At 55.7% G+C, this 2,602-nt stretch overlaps 1 pseudogene; it reads right to left on the bottom strand.

Annotated features, from left to right (window-relative positions):
- Positions 1–529: 529 nt before the first annotated feature.
- Positions 530–1,893, bottom strand: LOC103084270 (adenylyltransferase and sulfurtransferase MOCS3 pseudogene; annotated as a pseudogene).
- Positions 1,894–2,602: the final 709 nt, after the last annotated feature.

A 2,602-nucleotide genomic window follows, 5' to 3' on the forward strand; every position in this document is an offset into this window, starting at 1 on the left:
TTTAACAATTTACATTTTAAACACTGATTTCTCTAGGGCATGTTCCATCATTTGAATTAGAAATAACACCCAAAGAATGTCTTAATAAACGATAAACTTATCTTAACTATATCATCCGTGATCAACTCAGTAAGTATATTACACCTTTCCAAGCAACAAAACGGACAACTTTAAAGAGCTTTTTAATTGGGAGATTTAAAAAAAAAAAAAAAAAAGGGCAGGACACACAGTTCAAAACACAAAGTCTTGTCACTTACATTCTATCCCACCTGTTCAACACACCATCCAAGTGCTGCAAACACAAGACAGTTCAGAGGAACAGTGTTATAACCCCTTAATTGCTACATCACCCAGTAAGTTACAATTAAAAAGCTCCTTATAAAAAGAAGTCCACCTATCCGCAGATATTGGAGAATCCCAGGCTCTTCCGTACATTACTGAAAAAAATGCAAATACATTCATAAAGGCAAAAAAACTTTAGGTAACATGACAACCCACATCTTTTGCTGGTCAGACTCTGCCGGCCATCTCAGTATTGCGGAAACGTTCCATCGATCTTGGCAGCCCAGGCCATGAGGCCTCCCACGACATCCCAAACTGTTAAAGAGTCTAAGTCTGTCCAGGACTGCAGGATCTTCACGGCTTTCTGGGAGTCATTGCCCAGTTTGCAGATCACATAAATGGGGAGAGATGCCCCTTCCTGTGTGCCCTGTTTCCCTTCCCGGATTGCTTCTCCCAAGAGTTTCAGGCTCTCCGCATTCCTCCGTTCCAAATGTTTCAAAGGGATGTGTAGGGAGTGAGGCAACCGACACAGGTCCACCTCCACTGGAGGCCTGACGTCCAGCAACACGTGGGGTGACCCGGAATCCAGAAGTCGCTTATAGTTGACGACAGAAATTCGTTCCTCCGGGCTCAGCAACTGTAGGGAGCGGCACTTATCAGTGGCCGAGGAGCCACAGAAGCTTTCGTAGTCCTGCAGATCAGTCACAGTGGGCCGCTCCCCGCAAGCTGCACAGTCGGGCCTCCGCCTCCGCAGCCGAATACAGCGGAAATGACCTCCGAGGGCATCAAAGAGCAACAGGCTGCCACTGTAAGAGGGGCACAGATCTGCAGCGATCTTCAACACTTCCAGCACCTGCAGGCAGCCCAGGACCCCGGTAACCACACCAAGCACCCCGCCATCCGCGCAGCTGGTCACCGTCTCCGCCGGAGGTGGTTGCAGAAACACGCAGCGATAGCAAGGCCCACTGCCGTAGTGGTAGACTGTGAGTTGGCCCTCGAAGCGCAGGGCGCTGGCCGACACGAGGGGCCGGCCGGTTAGCACACAGGCGTCGTTAACCAGGTAGCGAGTGGGCACGTTGTCGGAGCAATCAGCCACCGCGTCATAGCGGCCGACCAGGTCTAGCGCCGTGGCTGGCGTAAGCGCCTGGGCGTAGGGCACGCACTCCATCCCCGAATTGAGACGGCGCAGTGTAGCGGCGGCCGAAAAGACCTTGGCCTGGCCGGCCAGTGCCTCGCCGTGCAGCACCTGGCGGGCCAGGTTGCTCACTTCTACTACATCGTAGTCCACACGGCCCAGGCGGCTGACGCCGGCCGCTGCCAGGCACTGCGCCAGTGGGCAGCCGAGCCCCCCGCAGCCCACGACCAGCATGGACGCGGTCGCCAGGCGCAGCTGTCTCTGCACGCCCAGCTCAGGCGGCACGAGCTGCCGGCTGTAGCGCAGAATCTCATCATCAGGGCGGCCTTCGGCGGCAGGGGAGACACCGGAACCAACCGCTCTGACTCCTGCCCGGCCAGAAGAGCCGCCGCCCGCCTCTGCTTCAGGGAACTCAGCTCCTCCTCACGCTGGGCAACTTCAGCCTCCAAAGTGAGCACCTCCTCCCTGGCCGCCATTGCAGCCTCTTTGGGAATTTGTCCGGTTTTTTTTTTTCCAGTACGAGGGCCTCTCACTGCTGTGGCCTCTCCCTTTGCGGAGCACAGGCTCCGGACGCGCAGGCTCAGCGGCCATGGCTCACGGGCCCAGCCGCTCCGCGGCATGCGGGACCCTCCCGGACCGGGGCACGAACCCGTGTCCCCTGCATCGGCAGGCGGACTCTCAACCACTGCGCCACCAGGGAAGCCCCGGGGGCCTAGTTTTAAAGAAACTGCAGCACAGTGTGATTTCCTGCAGTGCCGAACTTCCCCCTCCCAAGCCCCTTCCTACTCCTTCCCTCTTCTCAGTCCCTGTTTCCTCTCTCTGAGGACGAAGCGTTCCTCATGATGATTGGATCATCCCCAGGGACGGAGATGTGAACTATTCAGTGACCATGTCATGGATTCAAGAGGCTTGTAGGTTTGGGGAAACCAAGTGGATGCCAAGCCTGGCTCCAGACAACCTAGGTTCTAGGAGCAAAGAGGAGATGCTTCCAGAGTGGGGACTCCTGGCCTGTTTTCATAATGTCAGATGTACGTGCAATGCAGAGTCTCTTCACAGAGAGAGGAGAGCCGAAGTCTCCATTGGCAGTAAATTGGTAAGTGCACTGTGACTCTATGGGGAGGAAGCTGTGTGCCGAGCGGGGGTGTGGGTTTGGCGGGGAGCAGAGGGTCACTTGCCTCTATGGAC

Source organism: Lipotes vexillifer, unplaced genomic scaffold, assembly GCF_000442215.2.
Source record: "Lipotes vexillifer unplaced genomic scaffold, Lipotes_vexillifer_v1.1 scaffold713, whole genome shotgun sequence".
In the NCBI taxonomy this organism is placed as follows: Eukaryota; Metazoa; Chordata; class Mammalia; order Artiodactyla; family Lipotidae; genus Lipotes; species Lipotes vexillifer.